The sequence below is a fragment of the Armigeres subalbatus genome, chromosome 3, assembly GCF_024139115.2.
Source record: "Armigeres subalbatus isolate Guangzhou_Male chromosome 3, GZ_Asu_2, whole genome shotgun sequence".
Taxonomy (NCBI): Eukaryota; Metazoa; Arthropoda; class Insecta; order Diptera; family Culicidae; genus Armigeres; species Armigeres subalbatus.
This window is the reverse complement of record NC_085141.1, coordinates 412,956,445-412,977,351: the sequence shown is the minus strand read 5'-3', so window position 1 is coordinate 412,977,351 and position 20,907 is coordinate 412,956,445. Positions and strand designations below refer to the sequence as shown.

The window sequence follows — 20,907 nt, the reverse complement described above, 5'->3', positions numbered from 1 at the left end:
TGTGAGGCGGCAATGTCCCAGTAGGGGATGTAAAGCCAACAACAAGAAGAAGGCAATCGAAGAATTAAGGGTACTGATTGTTACACTATTCGGTCTATTTGATAAGCTGTTCGAAAATTGAAGCATTTATTTATTGTTGGTTTCACGTAACTACATCAGCTCAAGGATTCACCACCCTGTTTTTGGTCCTTCATAAAGTAGATTTAACAATTTGAATCTACATGCAGAATTAGAATACTGCTTGGATGTTTGTAAACTTAGAACTTAGAACATCTATATAAAAGAGAACTAAAACATTTAGTTGATTTTCAATGCGTTTTTCGTCAAAAACTTTAAACGGCATAACTTGAAAATCTCACCAACAATTTTTTAAAAAATTTGTCCAGAACCGTAGAATTATAGTAGGAATCGAATGGAGCCTACCGTTTGAATGGTATATTTTTTTTCATAATAACGGTAAATGAAGCACCGTGGCGCTATCTCGAACGAAATTGTTCGGCCACGCGGAAAAGCAGCTTTCTTGTAATCAATCAAATAAACTTCGTAGCCTCGCCTTTATTGGTAAGTATTTAGGTTGCACAATAATATTTGCTTCCCTTCCGACTAACAAAGAGGCGAGATAATGGACCTCTTTTGGATGCATGGCATTAGTAGCAGTCAGAAAATTCTCATGGTTCTGATTTGTTTCTGTTGCTGTTTGTGATTGGGAAGGCCCATTATCAAAAATTAATCGTTTTTTTTGAAGACCATCTTTTCATACAAAAGAAAGCTGATCCGAGAAGTATTTTCTTCAATGTACAAAACACAATAATCGCTTAGTGACGGCAGAAAAGTTAATCGCAATAATGACCTTACGTTGTCCAATATTGACGGTCTATTACTGGATTTGACAGCTGACATCACTTTTTTCTTCCAGAGCTCTTATCTTTATCCGCTAGAAGGCGTGCTTTGCGTGCAAACTTCAGTTGTCGATCAACCGAGTTTTTGATCGCCGTCGTAGTCGTGGCTTTTCCTGGACTGCATCTGCCGGGCGCTTCCTTTACTCCATGGACCGCTAGTTGAGTCTTCACTCGAAACTTCACGTGTCATAAGCTTCATCCACGAGATGCACGATTACTAATTTCTATGTACATCTTGGACAACAATTCTGGAACAGAGTGCGCGTTTTCTCATGTTTTGTAGGGGTCGCAGAACGTCCGCGCGACCATAAAAGGGTTCTGTTTTACTTTCTGCGGGTGAGTAAAGTTATTAGAAAATAAAAGACTCAGTGCGCATTTTCTCGTGTTGGAAACGGGTTGAAAACTTTCTCGACAACCTGGGCATAGTGTATCCATTGTACTTGCCACTCAATAAAAAACAAACTATTCTCGCTGGTTCACGAACCAAGCGAAACCCAATCACTCAACTAACTCCCTCGGTGGCGGCGGTGGCGGTACTATGATTATTGGCAATCGAGACCCCTTTCCGTCGTAAAATAATCGCTGGTGCCGATCGTCGTCCGGACTATTTTTGCAGTGAAAACGAGACCCCCGGGGGGAAAGGTGGATTGGCTTGGCATCACAATTGATTGAACCCCTCGGCCCTGTGCCTTCCATACATTTCGTGGGACGAAAACCGCAATGTTTGAACAGGCGCTCCGCTGCGGCGAAACTCAAAATAAACAAAAGCTTGGTGTGCCGTTCGCACAAAAATTGGTTTCCTTTTTCCGGAATGGCGGGGCCTTACTAGGAGGAAGTTGGTTAAAATGGACAACTACGACAAGTATTTAATGCATATTACTCATGCTTTGATTAATCAAATAATAATTATTAGTTGTTCTTATTCTTCTCTGTGAAGCAAATCTTTCATATATTCACAATGAATAATATACAGAAGAATGCCGTGAAAAATTTGTAATTCCCTCACCATTGTTCTACATTCAATACGATAGACAAATCCTAAATCTTCTTAAGATTCGCAGCCTGATTTTTTTAAGGTTTATGTAATGACTAGTAGATTAAAAAACCAACGAATGTTAGATTTTAAAAAATCCGCATCAGGACCTTCTAGAATCTGTATAAGAACTAGGAATATACGAAATTGCTAGATTCTTATACCAAAAATGTGAGCTTACAAACTAATATTGTAAGAAAAGTTTGTAAAATTGTAAAGTCTCATACATAAGAATCTAGAATTTTCGCATATGTCCAGTTCTTATACAGTTTCTGGTAGGTTCATATGTAGAATTGTTGGAATGTCTAATAATCACTGATTGGGTGTATTGAAAAGATAAGAAGTCATCGGACGAATCAGAGTATAAGTTTTATAGCCAGATATTCCTTCTAAATTGTAGATTTTTCAAGATTTTTCTTTCAATTTTATTTATCAGATATAATACAAATGATGGAAATGTTCAATTTGAAGCACTTTAGCACCGTGTCCGCCTTGTCCTACGTTCCTTTGGTTTCTAGAACTAATGAAGCATGGCGGGCAGCATTGACTGAAGCAAAAGTTTTGACACCGTTCGTCACAACATCAACAACAGAAAACGACGACCGACGAGGACGTCAATGATAACAACGGGGTGTGGCAACGCCTGTTAGGAAAACAGGGCAGTCAGCCGGGCCGTTCGCAAACAGTAGCTCAACTACCTGTCATTAAGTTGTCAATCATCGGACAGCCTTGATTGCATTCTCGTGGCGTCTGGAGAAGGATAAGAATTCCGCTACGAGGGACGAGGTACGGGCTGACTCGGTAAACTCTGAAGATGGCATGTGTGTGGCTTTGTAGAGTTCTGGGGAACTCGGTCAACACGGGCTCAACACTCAGTCTGCACGAGGCATTCATATTTTAAACTACTGAAAGTAGAGCTACGAGAGCTTATTTCAATGGGGAACTGGAATCGCGTTGCGATTTCTGTTTGATGTTTATTGAAACACAACATCGCTCGGAAAGCTCGCTGATCTTCTGGTCGGTTATCACCAACGTTTTCTGACCGTTCGCCACTCGCGAAAGCACGATATGAAAATGATGACGACAGTCCGCATTATGGTGGTGATATTTCGTCCTTAACAGAAATATGCGGAAATTGAATATCCAGGGTAAATTCTCTGATTTAGGTTTATTAGAATCTTGTGTTGAATTTACTGGCATTTGCGATCATTAAGCATAATCATCCACATTATTCTTCAGAGAGAAAAAATCCGCTAAGCATGTTTTGAAGCCGACTAACCAAAGATTGAGGAGTACCGTCCATGTATGTAAGACCAACCCTGCATTGCGTCGTCCCGGATCAATGACGATGATGGTGAAATTCCTCTCTAAAATATTAATCCATCATCATCGTTCGGAATGTGCGCTCGTCAGTATCTACCGACCAAACATCTATCTGGGCGGAGTGCGGTGGTGGTGCTTTGATTAAACAGTAATGTTCATACCGTGTGGCACTCTTTGAAGTGTAGCAAGCAGCTGCCGGCTGGTAAACTTTTACCAATTTGCCTTATTGCTATCATTACCAACCGGTTGAATTACGTGTTATGAATCAATAGCCATTGAAGTAACGGGGGTGAGTTGTTTGGCGATTCATTGCTCTTTAGCAAATTAACTACTCTGTACCCGTTTTGTTGCATGCCTCCATATATTGTATGAATATCTGTAATGGGGAAAAGGAAATGGCTGGATAATGTCCATTTACTTTGATGTATGATCTTTGCAGGGCGAACAAATATTTATGAAAAGGATTTCTATGCGTTTCTTCACCCATTCCATCCACCACATCCAAGCCCTTGATCCTTTATTTCAGGGTCACCGAAAAAAGGAAGGATGGGTAAAATTTTAGTCGAATTATGCGCCGATAGATTTTGCTTTTTTTGCTTTTCTCGTATTTTTGCCTTTGCCTTTCTTGTACCGAAAGTCTAAAGTTTCTCTTCAAAAACGAATTTTCATAAGGGTCGAACGATCAATTTGTTCGAGAATCCGATACTGGCAGGCACGCCGCATGAAGCTTGAGATCCTGGGACTGAGTGAAGTCCGTTGGCCAAACTTTGGAGAACACAGAATGCCGTCGGGACAAATTCTACTATACTCTAGTTTACGAGGTGCACACGCTCCTCGGCATCGCGCGGGATGATTTTATTGCTCCGGGCAACAGAAATAGAAGTTTTCGAGTTATGGGATGTATTTCGTCGGGCATATACATCATATCGAGACCGCGGGAGGGTTTTTCCTACTTTGGACAGCAGGAATAATAGTTATAGTAAGTCCGAATGCACAGTTTGAATGAAAACGTCGCGAATGTTTCTACTACGGATAACAGGAATAATATCTCGTGCGTGCTAGAACGTGTTACGTTTTGATGAGCTGCCCATGGTCATATTGCTTGTTTCAGGCAAATCCTGACCCAACGATTACCTACCCAACTTCCAACTCCGTGATACTTATGAGGGTGTCGCTAAGTCGGTGGCCTCCTCACATCAACAATTCCTTCCTCCCCTTGTTACGGTGAAGATGGGCGTGGCCAGGAGTAGTAATCCTCATGCTTTTGTTATGTTCGTCTTAGAAAGGAATCAAGGGCTCCTCCCACCCTTGGTTTCGGAAAGCATTCTAGATAGAAATTTCAAAAGAAAAACATGAGTATCACTAGTGTCCAATCTACGAATTACACCGTAACAACGCTAATGCTAATGCTAATGCTAATGCTAACACGCTCCTCGGCATCGCGGAGTTGGCTTCCTACTAAGCGCTCAGGCACACTCTGCGCTTATGAAGTGGGAACCTATAAGTGAAAGGATATTTATTATTATTTATTCAGACTAAGGCCGAAGTGGCCTGTGCGGTATATAAGAGTCTTCTCCGTTCGGCTCGGTCCATGGCTACACGTCGCCAACCACGCAGTCTACGGAGGGTCCGCAAGTCATCTTCCACCTGATCGATCCACCTTGCCCGCTGCGCACCTCGCCTTCTTGTGCCCGTCGGATCGTTGTCGAGAACAATTTTCACCGGGTTACTGTCCGACATTCTGACTACGTGCCCGGCCCATCGCAGTCGTCCGATTTTCGCGGTGTGAACGATGGATGGTTCTCCCAACTGCTGATGCAACTCGTGGTTCATTCGCCTCCTCCACGTACCGTCCGCCATCTGCACCCCACCATAGATGGTACGCAGCACTTTCCTTTCGAAAACTTGCGTTGATCCTCCACGAGCATCGTCCAGGTCTCGTGTCCGTAGATGACTACCAGTCTAATGAGCGTTTTGTAGATTGTCAGTTTGGTACGGCGGCGAACTCTATTCGATCGGAGCGTCTTGCGGTGAAAGGATAATCGTTGCCAGATTGAGAACACGGGTCCGAAACCTTACTATAATCAAATGTTATGCGCCAACCGATGCTGCCGATCTACAGAGCAAATAGAACTTCTACAGCCAATTCAATGCCGTCGTAGATATAATTCCGAAGGGTGATATCAAGATCTGTTTTGGCGACTTCAATGCGAAGATCGGATCCGACTTCTCCATGAGCGCAGTATGGGACGTCATGATCTCGGAGAAATGAGCGAAAACGGAGAGCTGTTCGCAGAATTTTGTGGTAATAACGACTTGGTAATCGGGGGATCGCTCTTTCCTCATCGACCGGTTCACAAGGTCACGTGGGTCTCCCGTGACGGCTTTACAGAAAATCAAATCGACTACATCTGCACCAGCCGATAAATGGAAACGGAGCCTTCTTGATGCACAGAATAAACGTAGTGCCGATATCGCGTCTGATCATCACCTCCTCATTGGCGAAATACGCCTGCGCATTGCGCGGATTTGTAGGCAGGAGGAGAGAGTTGGACAACGGTTCAACACACGCCGAATGGAAGATGCCGCGGTGAAACGGTCCTTCGTTGAAGAACTGGAGATGCGTGCTGCAGATATTCCGGAAGGTGGCAGCGTGGAAGACCAATGGACCGCCATCAAGAATGCCTTCATCGCCACCAGCGAGAACAATCTGGGCGAACTGCGCACCCAGAGAAAACAATGGATCACCGATGAGACCTGAAGGAAGATAGAGGAGCGAAGAGAAGCCAAAGCCGCGATAGAGCGATCAAAAACCAGAGGAGCCAAAGTCTTAGCCCGTCAACGATACTCGGCTCTTGAGAAGGAAGTAAAACGCTCATGTCGACGGGACACACGCTAAAAATGAACTACTCAAAATTGAGTCGCATCCGACTCACTTTCATTAAAACTGGAACAACTCAAATTTTGAGTAAAAGATACTACTTCAATAAAATGATGATTGCACTTAAACTAGGAGTCTGTTTGTCGTAAAATGCACTTAGATAGATAGATAAACTTGATTCGCATCTGTCGTATTAAAAATTGATGGAAGGCCAAGCTTAACTTTCGCGAAATCATCATTTTATTGAAGTAGTATCTTTTACTCAAATTTTGAGTTGTCCCGTTTTTAATGAAAATGAGTCGGATTCGACTCAATTTTGAGTAGTTCATTTTTAGCGTGGATATTCGCCTCCTCTACGATATCTCACGACGCTTAAGAGGGGCGAAGATGAATGCAACGATGCTTGTGAAAGACGCGAATGATCAGATATTGACTGACCAGCTGGTTCGAGCACTTCGAACAACTTTTTCAAGTGCCAGCCAGGCCGCCACCATCTCGACATGATCTGCCTAAGATCCGACGTATAACACGCGTCAATACCGAAGCTCCATCACTGCTAGAGATTCAAACAGCCATCCAAAGCATGAAATCGAATAAAGCCCCAGGGGTCGATCGCATATCAGCCGAGGTGCTCAAAGCTGACCCCATGACATCCGCTCAACTACTGCATCGTTTATTTCGTAATAACAACAACGAATTTCAAGAGTCCCTTTACTTGGTATATTCATCGACTTCGAAAAAGCTTTCGATCGTCTGAGACGCAAGGCAATTCGTGATAAAATCAAGCGTCTCATCGAGGCACAGTACAAGGCTTTCTCGTGTAGAGTGCTGCACAATGGAGTTTCGTCCGACCCTATCCGGGTCGTAGCTCATGTGAGGCATGGATGTATTCCATCACTGTCACTGTTCCTCATCGACGAGATTCTCGTTGGTGCGATTGACCGTGAACTTAACCGCTAGTGAAACATGGCGTGTATCACTGCAGAACACTCAGCGGCTGTAGGTGTTCATCAACAGATGCTTGCGGTACCAAATTCGTGCCTGGCGACCTCACAACTGGATCTAAAACAACGAGCTCCATCGTTGTTGTCCCCAAAGACCAGAGAGCAACAGAAATTTGAGACCGAAAGTGGGGCTGTTTCGGCCACACCTTAAGTAGGGACTGAAACGAAATCTGCAAACAACCATTAATTTGGTACCCAACGGGACATCACAGCATTATGCCAAGATTCTATGATTATATTCTAATCAGAACCGTAACACAATGTCCTTGATATCCCTTTGCCCGAATTTTAAATTTTTTGCTCGAAATGCTAGTTCCTATTTTAAATCTCCAGTCTTTAATATCTTTGGGTTCCTTCTTTCCTTTGATTTTTTTGAATATCTTGGTTTTCGAAATATGGTTTGAAATACAATTTCAATCGTTTTATTAAATCTCTTTTATTTTAAACCTATATTACTTTAGGAATTTCGGTGCTTTTCTGGAAAACTGCATCATTTTTTCATATCGCAAGAATGTCCAGTCCTTAGTTCTAAGACCCTTCTATGAATTTAAAAATTAGTATTATTATTATTCGGAACATTATGTTGATTTTCTAAATGCAAGCTTCCCTATGACATAACCAGTTTCATACGCAGTACCAGAATTTCAGTGATGAACTTTATACACATTTGAAAAATCACTTTAATAAAGATTAGAAAAAATGTACCAGAATTTTGTATGTTGAATCAAAGATCGATTTTTAAAACCTACGATTTTCTTGCATGAACATTGACTTCTCATGAAATTTCTAGATTTATATACTGAGCTTCATACTCCGTCTGGGATTTTTTTTTTGTAATTTCTGCTTTTAGCATCATTTAAAACATTTATTGAATTTTACGATCAATTATCCTAATTGGTTAATTGAATTATCATACAATACAGACTTCCTAAGGAGATTTATTGGCTGGAATTATGTTGTATTGTAGGGTTTTCGCCGACACCTATATTTTCTTCATATTTATGCTGCTTCCCATTTGAATTGATTAATTTGGTGTAAGCTTAATGATACCCTCAGAGTCGTAGAATATTATAGAAGCAATTTATTTTATCTCTTCAGAATCGATGCATAACTAGAAGTATAAGTACGAACGAAAATGTTTGGTGTCACGCAAACAACATTTTACCCAGAAGCAGCATGTTCTGTCTAGGATTGCGGAATTATAAAACAAACAAAAAATCGGTCGTAACAATGTCGGTCTAATTCATTCGACTTCGATCAGAACTGATTTTTTTTAAATTTACATGATTTTTGCATCAAAAATTATTTGGAATTCCAACTCTTTTTTTTTCAATCCACGAAAAGTCCTTCTGAATTTTAAGAATAATTACTCTGAAGTTCCAAGGGAAACCCTTCGGAAAACTCACAGGGAATTTTTTGAAGTCTCCACGGAAAAAAATTCCATGGAAGAATTCCGAAAAAAAAATCTGTGGAAATTTCGAAGAACTAGCGGTGGATGGATTTTCCGAAATACATTTACGATAAATATTTCAGTCAACATCCAATCCCAAAGAAACTCCAGAATGAATTAGTAAGAATGTTCAGGTGATTTTTTCCAGAATTAATATTTGTTTTTTTTTTAATTTTCTAGGGAAACTTTTCCGAATTTTCAAAGGAAATTCTTTTGATTTTTCAATGGATTTTTTTATATTTTCCAAAACTCTTCACAATTTTCAGTAGGGTTTCTTTTAGATTTGCAAAAAAAATATTAGGAACATGTCAAAATAATTGGAGGAACGTCCATGACCGACGATTATGGAGCTCGACAATACGCCAGGCATATACGTATCGACGCTCTGTAGAAAACCAGGTATCCATGTAGGTATGCCAAAATAATTCCTAAGAATTCCCAGTAGAAATTTGAAAACAGTCCATCTGAATTTCCAAAAACAGAATTTCTCGGGGAAATTCCGATGATTTTTTTTAGTGCGAATCAAGAAAGAACTTGCGGTAGTACTTTTAAAGCATTTTAAGCACGAATTCCTAAAAAAATAAATGGAAACTTAGAAGAATTGTCGATGAATTTTATAATTTCCTCGTAATTTCTGAATCATTTTTTGTGCAACTTTCGCATGGAAATTGGTTGAATTTTTTGGCAATGTTCAGCTGAATCTATAAAGTTATCAAAATGACTTCCCGAAACGAATGAATTCCCGATTAACTAACGGAAGAATTTGACCCGAGTCAAGCACGAGACACTGAAGATGGCTGAGGTCGAAATACGTATCGTGTAAAAATAACATAACGTAGTGGAATTTAATGGAAAGTACTAAACTCGTCTTAGACAGTTGAGATTCCAAGAACATGTGATCATAGAACTCCCAAAGAAGGGAAAATTGGAATTCAGTAAAAATTCTTAGGGGCCACATACACGCTCCAACATGTTGTACAACTTTGAATTTGCCCCAGGAAATGCATTTCTGGTTGAAATTCAAAACAAATATCAACGAAAATTCCAAAGTGTTTCATGTGGCATTGCCGTCGAATATCACATGGAAGATCAAAAAAAAATTTTTTTTTATGTGTATGTATGCAGTTAGCCACAATCCTGGCTAGTCAAGTCAAATTTCAATATGATTTTGAATTCAACATATTGCTGTATGAAGGGCCAAAATGGGGTGGTGGACCTGTAAGCAGAGACACTTACACGAAACCCACGGAAAAATGAGAATCTCCTTCCAGCAGAACGATCCAACAAAAAGAATGATAAAATTTGCAATACTTCAGAAAAATATATTAAGCTCGTTTAGTGGAATGTATTAAACCGTCTAAGACGAATTAAGTACTGTCCATTTAATTCCACCAGTTAATTTTCGTTATCTTTGCAGATATTTGACCACAACTGTGTGGTCGTCTTCAGTGTCTTGTACTTGACTCGACTTAGTCGAGTCAAGTACAAGACACTGAAGACGACCACACAGTTGTGGTCGAAATACGTATCTGCAAAGATAACGAAAATTAACTGGTGGAATTAAATGGACAGTACTTAATTCGTCTTAGACGGTTTGCAATACTTGTCAAGCTTTCCACGTGATGGTTTGTTTGAAGAAGGGCGCGTCAACTGGTTAACAACTGTTGGAGATAAAAGTAATAGACGCGAACGACTAATATTTTCCTTCCTTGACTCTGATTGGCTACCACTTCATTATCCAGTTGTAACTTAATTGATGCCCTGATGCCCCCCCTAACCCCATATCATATATTTAATTTCAAATCAGTAATATTGTAAGGGAAATTTATGCATGTGAAGACAATATATGAAATAGTGATTTGGCAGATAATCCTTGAAACCTACTGTACCCCAATACATCAATTTCAGATTATCTTCCTGTAAGCACAACTTAATAATACACAATGGCTGTAGAATACCGCTCTCACTGGAATCCGGGCATGTATCAGAAAAATTAAATGAGCTATCAATTCACAAAAATGTCTCTATAAGGAATAGATTTTTTGACGTAGGACTTACGTCTTTCTTTACTATACTGGGTGTCATTTAGATTTTTGGAAATCGAGAGCTGGAAGGGAAAATTTCTAACGTTGCTAGTGCCTTTATCTTTCGATGGATTTTGAAGATTTACATATCAATCGACTCGGACACTCTCCAGCAATTTGCCTATCTCATTGAAACTTAAGATTATTAACGATAAGCTATTGAAAGTTTTAATTCTTGTCAAAGCCAGCTAAAATTTCATATGTAATCAATCCCGTGCATTCCTAACACGGACATCAGAATGCGGTATGTCACGGGTCTTCGGGTCCACCGCAAGATTTTCTTTGTGTATAAAAGAAGCAGTGCCTGCCGTGTGCGAGTCATTACAATTCTTGACAGCAGCGCGTACTGACGTGCTTTTTGCTCGCGCATTTTTCGTTTCGTTCGTTCGTTCGCTGTGTTTACCTACACAGCATGCAGTCGCCAGCGCCAACTGCCGGTGGGTCTGCGAATATGCATGAAAAAAGTAGGCGCATTTTTTGACGTAGAACTACGTCTGTCTTTTCTATATTGAGGTACACTTTAAAATTGCAAAAAATCGAAAAACGTCACGAAAATATGATAGACTTTGATCGTTAATATCTCAGCCATTTCTCGATGGATTTTCAATTTTCTTGGACCATTCGATCAAGGAAGAGTCAATGCTTCATTGTACACTGAAGTCGTTTTTACGCGGTTGTTTTTTACACGAATCGCTTTTTATGCGATTTTTTTTCACTCGAATTTCGGGATTTCTGCGGTTTATTCAGACATACTTTGGAATTTACGCTGGGTTTAACTTTGTTTTAATTCACGTGGCCCATATCATCCGCATAAAAAATGACTCCAGTGTATGACAATATATACGTATGATAATATTTAGCACTGAAACTTGCTAACAGTTTAGGAATTGGTTTCGGTGAATCAGTCAATATCATAAGTGCATTGCAAGCTTCTTCTTCCATAGCACTACATTCCAACTGGAACTTGGCCTGCTTTTAACTTAGTAATCTATTAGTATTTCTTTAGTTATTGATTAAAAGCTTTCCTTGCCCGCCATTGCATTAGTATGTATCTTGTGTGGTAAATACAATGGATAACTATGCCCAGGGTGTGAGAATGTTTCCCACCCGAAACATCCTAGATCGGATCGAGAATCGATCTCGCCATCTCCGGATTCTGAGCCTTTGTTCTCAAGGCTAACTGGGAACCTCAAGCCGGTATAGACGTCAAATTAATGCAACTTACAGGACTTTTAACTCGTTTCTGCTAACTTACACGCGCGTTTTCTCTGTAAAGCATGGGGGCGTTTGACGACAGCTGCTCGCTTACGTCTATTGATGCCAGTAGAGAGGCTCGGAATCTTTTTCGCTGCTGCAGTAAATGCGTTCTGGTAATCTTTCTTAGTAGCATTCACCAATAATGCTTCGAATCAAGATACAATTATCGAACGATTCTTACTCTCTAGCGAGTTTTTATTAATTGATAATTTGGATATGTGATCGCTTGAGAGTGTTATTCATCCTCGTTTATTTGAAAAAAATATTTTTATCATCCTTTTTAAATGTTAGTCTAAAACCTCACTCAATCTCAGGAGAGCAGGATAAACAGCGAAAACAAATTCACCCTGGGCTTGAAACACGCTTGCTTTGGTCTCATCGAATAGAAAAGTCGAAAACCTGTATATTACGAGGCATTACACGGGGGCATGTCAGTCGATCCTGAGCGACCATTTCGAAAATATTTGAAACTCTGCACAGTTTTTCAATTTCATCTAAATCGTCATTTTTCGATATCAAATCTTCATATTGAGTCACGACTAACTTTTCAAAAGGGTGTATGTGAAAATGGTTCAAAAATATTTAAAAAGCTGCACAGCAAAACGGAATGTTCGATTGTTATGATTTTTCAGCAAAGTTAGACAACTAAATGATGATTCTTAAGAAAATGTGCACAGTAAAAAAAAATTTTTTTGCCTTTAAAAATATCATTTTTGTCACAAATATCTCAAAACCCTATCTTTTTTCGAACGTAATTTTTTAGGAAAACGGTCCATTATATTAGCTATCTACCATAAAATTTGGTGATGGTAAACTAATAAACAAAAAGTTATGACATTTCAAACATTTCACAATTTTCACATTTAGTAAAAAAAATTTTTCTGTGTAAGTTATTTCGAGAATTGCAGTTTGATGCAGATTTTATTGTTAGGGGCGTGATTTAAACAAGTTGTTTTCATGATATTTTGATTTAATTATTCATAGCATCTATAAGAAACTTAGACACGATCCAGTGTTGTGATCAAAAGTATTGATAGTGTCATAATTTTCATTGCACGTGACTGGCGAAAATTCTTTTAATAGTGTTGAAACCTGTTGATAGTAACTTTCATAGAAACATATCAGAAATGTTATTTTAAAGACAAAAGCGGCAAAAGCAAAGATTTATATACACGTGTACGTATATAGTATACCGGCAAAAATATGCCTCTTAGAGAATAGACTTTATGATCGGGAGGAAACGGGTATCTTCAACAACAACAAATGCATGATAGGTACATACCATGACAATGCTCACGAAAAAGCAAAAAAATTACTACTACTAAGGTTGTTAAAGATCTTATAGTAATTTTTTTCTTCAGTCAAGCAAATGACACCAAACTAGTCAGTAAAAACTTAAAAGTGATTTTGTTTATTGGAATATTACGAACAACATGAGTAGCCGCTTTCTCAACTGTTGTAGGCCGTTTGATGGAAAAAAGTGTTCAAAAGAGTTACGAAATCTCACCGAAAGCACCATAGATAAACTGAAAGCGACTGGTTATGCTCCAATGTCCACATTGAATACAAATTTACGCATTTGCACGTCCTGCTGTCTAAACGTTGACAAAAGATCAATCTGTATATCATCGGTTGAGCAGAGCGCAGGAAGTTCGAAAACGACAGCAACTGAGGACTTGCCAGATGTATCGACAACAACTGAGGAATTACCAAAAGTATTAAGTGCTGAGAGCCTTGCCACCGTACCATCAGCGAAATCTGTTTCAACAAATCAATCGGAAGATGAGTGTATCCAAAAGGTCAACATCGAACGCTTTAACGAGGGCATAGCTGGGATAAAAGTGACCTGATTAAATGGAGTAAGATGGACTACGTTTATTACCCGGAGAAAAATACCGTGAAATAGAAACTATTGTAAAACCTGTAGATGAGTTTGTGTCATATTTTTGCTTGAAATTAGAAAGTTTGATCCCTCACGATTTCATTAAAACAGAACAATCCAGCTTTTTAAAAAATACGAAAAATACATTACAAAATGGTGAATTTTAGTCATTTGTGATTTTTCTGAAAATTACAGCTTTGTATTGCAAGATGAAGTGCAGTCCCATCACTGGAACGTACAACAAGCTACAATTCATCCATTCGTTATTTATTTTAATGGAAGTACGCAAATTGAACACTTAAGTTTTATTATAATTTCCGAAGATTTAAGACACGATTCAGTATCCGTAAACTTGTTCATTGAAAAATGATTAACTTTTACGCGTTGATAAGCATAAAGAAGTCAAAAGATATATTTCATGTCTGATGGAGCAGCGTCGCAGTACAAAAATCGTAAAAATTTTTCGAGCCTATGTCAATTTAAATCAATGTACGGAATTGATGCAGAATGGCATTTTTTGCTACATCACATGGCAAAGGTCCTTGTGATGCTATTGGAGGAACAATAAAGCGCATGGCCACAAGAGCAAGTTTAGCCAAAGAACGTGAGCATCCAATTAAAACTGCGAAAGAACTTTTGATTGGGCAAATCGTAGAAAAGAAAAGATTTAACCAAATTATCATTTTGTTTTACTACTACTGAAGAGTACGAAATAAAGGCTTCAGAGCTCAGCGAGCAATTTAATAACGCGAAAACGATCCAAGGAACCCAAAAATTTCACTGTTTCATTCCATTGTCGGAAAATAAAATTAAAGCAAAACTATACTCAAACTGTGCTGATAATAATTCAAAAGTGTTCGATATTTTAAAAATTTGAATAAAAATAAATAAAAAATAAGTATTAATAAACTGTTTTCATGATATCATAACCCATACCAAAATTCAAACCCAAAACTCTTAGAGTTTCTATAACAACATTGTGTAACTGCCACATTTAATTTAATACTTAGGATAATATTAATTCATTTTTATTTATTTATACATATAATATTTATACATATAATATACATAATATCGATGAATACATAAATATGGAATATCATACAAACAACTTGTTTAACTCACGCAAGGCCCTTAACAATAAAATCAGCATCAAACTGCGATTCTTGAAAAAAAATACACGGAAATTTTTTTTGTTTACTATATGTGAATATTGTGAAATGTTTGAAATGTCATAACTTTTTTGTTTATTAGTTTACCATCACCAAATTTTAATGGTAGATAGCTAATATAATGGACCGTTTTCCTAAAAAATTACGTTCGAAAAAAGATAGGGTTTTGAGATATTTGAGTTTTGTGACAAAATGATATTTTTAAAGGCAAAAATTTTTTTTTTTACTGTGCACATTTTCTTAAGAATCATCATTTAGTTGTCTAACTTTGCTGAAAAAATCATAACAATCGAACATTCCGTTTTTGCTGTGCAGCTTTTAAATATTTTTGAACCATTTTCACATACACCCTTTTGAAAAGTTAGTCGTGACTCAATATGAAGATTTGATATCGAAAAATGACGATTTAGATGAAATTGAAAAACTGTGCAAAGTTTCAACTCAATAGAAAATCATGAATTAAAAATTTTCTTAAATTTTGATGCTGTTGCTTGGAATCGCTCACATACAGCTACGTAGTTCAACGTCACCTTTGCGTACAACCCGATTGGGCTGCACCTTTGACTTTTGTCATAGGGCACTGCACGGAAACATCTCTTCTCTTTCGTTCCTCATAAATTTTGACGTTTACTGGCCTTGTTGTTTTCTAATTTCTTTGCAGCGAAAAAGAGACAAAGCAGTCCGTGCAGTGCCCTATTCTGTACTTGATGATGGTCGGTTGCAGTGGTATCGGTTGCGATGGATGCGATCGCTCGTAGTTCACGGCTAGAGGCCGATGATGGCTGAGGCAGCGAGGAAGCGGTGCACTATGGGGCGGCTCCATACAAGTAGGTGGCCGAAAATATTTTCATTTCATTTCTGCAATATTTCACACTTATATCGTAGATTATTGTCTAAAAGATGTGAAATACTTGTTTTGCAGGTCGTTATTACTCCAAGGTCTCCAAACTCCCTGGAATACAGACCTTTGATCTCTATGGAATATATCCCTTTTATCTACGAATGTCTCATGTACACAGCAGTCTATAGATGTGTATTTTATTGCAGCGCAGACCTGTAGAGTTCAAACTAGAAAATTGTATACTGTTTTTATGTGAATTGAGTTGTACAGATGTTCTAAGTTGCACAAGGACTCCGTCAAATACAGGCCATTGCATCTACATACGTAACAGGTTGTCTTTGTAGGATTTTTCAGATTGGTTCAGTCTCTTAACCCGTAAAACAAGTAAAGGGAATACAATATAAAGCTCTATTAAAGCTAAACGAACTCCATGCAATAAAAGCTTCAAGATATATAAGTATACTACAACAACATTTATTTATTCATTATGTACATGAACATCCTCAACAAAATCATCATTTATTTCTTCAAGATCGATTAAAATATCTGCTATGGTATATTTTTCTGTACTCGAATCTGTTGTGTAACTTTTCTTCTCTTGAGGCTTTCCTGGCATGATGAGTCCGACTTTTTTTTAAGTGCTTGTGTTGACACTCAGCTGCTTCTTCAGCCAACATTCCAAGTGGTGCTGGTGAATGAATAATTATATCCCCAGCATGGGCAAGGACTTTTGCTTCTTGTATTCACATATTGGATTTTAATTAATATCAAAATTTTACTTTTTATGAAATAATTTCAAATGAAGCCTAGAGTATTTTCGTAACCCTCAAGAGTATATTGTTTTTTTTTCATATTTATTTGCTTGATACTTGATAGATAATGAGTTGCCTCCTCTTGGTGAGCCTACGCCAAATGGAGTATCATATAGCTGCATAAGCTATCGTGTACACGGCCTACCACGAAGCCTACGACACTTTTCGTGTTATCTACTATCTCTATTTTAACTGTTCTTGATGCTCTTTTGTCATACGCATGGGATTTGTATCCAGCCCATCACAGTCTGCCGTGTATTATGAGAATAATTACATTTAATGTTTCAAAATTAATGACTTTTTTTCGAAAAGTTATCGGAATCACAGATTTGCAGCCATAAGCATCTGGATTTCGTTTTAATGCCTTCTGGGAGGACTAAAGAAAGACGTAGGGGTAGTCGCTAAGCGAAACTTTAAGAAACCTTTTTTTTTTGTATAGAACTTTTGATATGAAAAACATATTTTTTTTTCTCCGGTTCATTTTCGGTACCTATTTTCCCATAACTAACCTGTTCTTCGCAAGTCCATGAAACAAGCTTTCAGAAACTTTTTAAAGAGTTGGAAAAGAGCTACTGTAGCCGAAGATATTGACAGTTGAATAATGCATTGATTTTCAATAACTAAAAGTGTCTGGCTCTAATGCCTATATCTTGATAATTATATGGCATAGAGTGCAGATATTCTAGGATTCAATGCTGCAAGGCATTAGCATTTAGTAGGGCAAGTTGAATTACGAATCAGATGGTGGTGGATGAAGAAGAACAAAGTTGAGCGCTTTGGTCTGTTCATCCACGAAAAGTGATTGGTTTCATAATCCACATGATCCTGGGATGGGCACGAGTCATGGCATCTGACTGACCATACAATGTTGGGCTTGGTATTGAACGACACGTACATTAAAACATGGTTATACTATAACAGTTAATTCCCCAGCAAAAAAACTCAACTACATTGATGAAAATTAAAAATTGATTTAAATAATTACTTTCATTTATTCGTAGAAGACATTAGCAATTGAAGATGCACAATCAGCAATAGTCTTAATATCAATTTTAGATTAGAAAATTTCGCTGTATTACATGAAAATGTTTTAAAAAAGTCCACAAAAAATAATTTCCAGAAGAATATTTAAATAAACATTATCTTATAATTTGTTTTTTATTTTATGAGAAATCATATTATTAAACTTTACGTAGACTCGGAGTTTGAATTCAAAATTTTAAGTAACTTTCCGTTGACGTATTAGAGTACCTCCTCTATTTTAGTAGGGTTACTGCTCATTGACTTGTTTCTGTAAATTTTTCAGCAGTAAGCACGCATGTTAGCAAAAAGAAGCAAGAAAATTGGTGCTGTATTTCTTTGTTTGGAAAACGGGACAGTTCCCCTAAAATAGCACATTTTGCCCAAATCTGAAAATTTTATTAATAGAAATTTCTATCAAATACTATTATCAATAAGAAATCTATAAATGCCCTACATTTGCTTGAGTAAATAAGGGATGAATAGTTAAAAACAAAGCAATTCTAATTATGTATTTTTCCAGAAGTTTCGAATGAACAAATTGCTAATAATTCTACACAGCATGGAAGTTATCGATATCAATATCAATACCTATAATCAAACTCCATAGATCCAAAAGTTAGAAGTTAAATGTAAATACGTTACGTTTATACTAGTCCTACGTCTATTCGCGGTTATGTTAAAAACATTACCCATTGCTTTTTTAATAAGAAGGGTCATCGCTGTAATCAATAAAAATCTTTTGCATGTGGTTAGTTACTTTCGAAACGTCAACTAATGGAGAGTGCGCAGTAATAAATATTATGAATACATATTATGAACGTGATTAGAAAAATATAATGGAAATTAAACATATAATATCTCCAAAATCATTGTTAGGCGTAGTATCGTCAATCCATAGTGCTGAGTTCGTTCTTAGTATGGTCCAGGGTATCTAATTAAATGGGAAGAATATCGAGTAATGTAGATAAAATATTAACATTTTTATGCAGAAACCAATCAGATTGGCATAGAGTTACCAGAACATCTAGAAAAAGTTGAGTTAACTGAAAAACAATATTGGCAGTTTAACGGTATACTTCGTAGATTAGACAATTGTTCATGTTACTTTTCTATCTACATTTTACAAATGTACAGACAAAAATCATTACAATCTGCTTTTGCTACGATTGGCTCCTTGTGCACTAAGCATTTACTAAGTTATGTGTACCTTAACTGAAGCAAATCCTTTTGATTGATCAATTCACCAAGTGGTTAAATTCCAACTATTAGATGCAATTGGAATGTAACAATTAAAAAACATATTAACGAATGATTATGTAGGTAGATACATGGAAGACCTAGTTTATTAGATAAAGGCCATCATGGAACACCGCAAAACACTAGTATTGCATCATGTACAACAAAAATATAAACATGGATAAAATGGCTTGATCTCACCAAGTTTGCATAACGTCGTCCGTTTTCTCCGAATGCTTGAGGACATCGAATGTTTTCATGTTGTAGAGATCTGCAGTCACTAACAGCTAACTGTACCAACTCCAAGACCTTTTTTACAAACATTTTCTTTTTATTTCCTTTTTAGAAATAGATTTAAAAACTTCTTCATTTTACTAGGTCCATTGGGACCGGCCGAATCATGCCTTTTAGTCGATTGTTAGCGAGGTTTTGACACCGGATATCACTATCACGAGCACATTTTCACACAATTCAAGGATTATCTTACAACTTTACACTAATAAATTTCACAAATGAAATGAATTCTAATTATACACAATTGAAAAAATTGCAGTCGATATGTGTCGTGAACGTTCGGAAGAATTTGCCAAATAAATTCAACAGAATCTACGGTAGAAATCAGGAAAAATGTGAACTATTTATCAACCGGAAATCATTTGTATTCATCACGGAATTGCTTTGAATTTATTTATTTTTATTTTCATTTTTTTATCCTTTATTATTTATTTTTATCCTAGATTGAAATTAAGGACCACACCCACCTTGATTTCTGATAGCAATCTGAATAAGGATTTCAAAAGAAAAACACGAGTATCACTAGTGTCCAATCTACGAAGAGCATTGTAACTATGCTATGCTATGCGAAATAGCTTTGAATTTTTAGACAGGATTCCTATGAGAATATCTTCGGAGTTTTAAGGAAAAATTTTCGAAACTTACACTGTTTTTGTTTTTTTTATCAACAATTCTTACTAATTACCAAGCAAAATTCTTCAGGGATTCAACGAGAGATTTTTCCTAATTTCCACGATAAATGTCTAAAAATCATTCGAAATTCCAAAACTTTATCGGGATTGTATGAAGCAATTTCAAAGTTCTTAAAAAAAGATTCGTTACAGGATTTTTCCTGTATGGACAAAAAGTTGTTTTGAAGATTTTTTTTCTTTATTTTTTGTAAAAACATGAATTTTAAGGAAATTGTAGCAGCAGTGCGCTGATGTGAAAGTGTCGGTGACGTAATGCCAAAAACAATCCGCAGCGGTGGCGCGGCCAAAATTTGTTTTTATATCGTATGTTAAATTCCAAAATTCTTTGTGGAAATTAAGACTGAATCACAACCTGTTTTTTCGTTTATTTTTTTATGGAAATAGGATCTAAAGCTGTGCTTTGCGTTCATTGATTTATTGATGTGTATTTTTCACATCGCTGTTGTAATTCACCAAGAGCATTTCGCGTAGAAAACTAAAATTAAAAAAAAAACACGTGGTTCGGAGCTAAACCCTCTCCCCCATGTGGCTTATTGTGGTCATTTTCCAAACACCCCCTTCCCCTATATAACCACGTGGTTTTCTGGACGGCCCATAAAGGACAAAAGGTAGTGGGTAGATGAAAATCATGGAAGTCAAGTAAAATAATTCGATTTTTGTTTTGTTACTTACTTTTAGTATTTGGAAATGTTAATTATAGAAAAAATATCGGTTCTTATGAGAGCCACCATTTGAAGAAAGAGAAAATTGATCCGAGACTAACTATCTACAAAGCACGACAAAACAGACAAAGTTGGCATCGGTATCAAAATCATAAGGAAGACGCTGCAATCAATTCATTCGCATGGTCACTGAAGAATATTCAACGGCGTCAATAAGAGGGCCGCATTACCTGTAGGGCAGAAGAAGGAACCACCTCATCAAGAACAAACAATGCTAAGGTTCCCTTATCTGGTCAACAGGTCAAGGCCCCAGGAACGGTTTAGTTCTATTTCTTTCTTCTATGTTATCGTAGTGGGATCGT

The 20,907-nt window shown here is 37.4% G+C and overlaps 1 pseudogene; it reads right to left on the bottom strand.

Moving 5' to 3' along the window:
* Nucleotides 1–1,169: 1,169 nt before the first annotated feature.
* LOC134223081 (uncharacterized) overlaps nucleotides 1,170–20,907 on the bottom strand; it is a 72,631-nt pseudogene continuing 52,893 nt past the window's right edge.